The sequence below is a fragment of the Phaethon lepturus genome, unplaced genomic scaffold (genome assembly GCF_000687285.1).
Source record: "Phaethon lepturus isolate BGI_N335 unplaced genomic scaffold, ASM68728v1 scaffold20413, whole genome shotgun sequence".
Classification (NCBI taxonomy): Eukaryota; Metazoa; Chordata; class Aves; order Phaethontiformes; family Phaethontidae; genus Phaethon; species Phaethon lepturus.
Window position 1 is genome coordinate 15,648 of NW_010528651.1, and position 220 is coordinate 15,867.

The following is a 220-nucleotide window of genomic DNA, read 5'->3' on the forward strand; positions in this document are numbered from 1 at the left end:
TAGGGAAAGCGTGGCTGTATGCTGTCTCTGCAGTACAGAAACCCTCGGTTTCTGGCTGGGGTGTCTCTCTTGAGTTCCAGTAGCTGTGCTTAGTGGCATCTATATTCCACTCTTGCGAGCCTTGAGGGACAAGGTTGTCATCTAATAGCAGGATATCTGCTCCCACAGTCAGGGGCCTATCTCTGTCTTGCATAAGGTACTCCTACAAAGTCACACTCTT

General features: G+C 49.5%; 1 protein-coding gene across 1 annotated transcript in view; it reads left to right on the forward strand.

Moving 5' to 3' along the window:
• Nucleotides 1–220, forward strand: part of RNF216 (ring finger protein 216) — a gene marked incomplete at its 3' end in the record, with an annotated part of 15,584 nt that overhangs the window by 574 nt on the left and 14,790 nt on the right. The window lies entirely within an intron of this gene.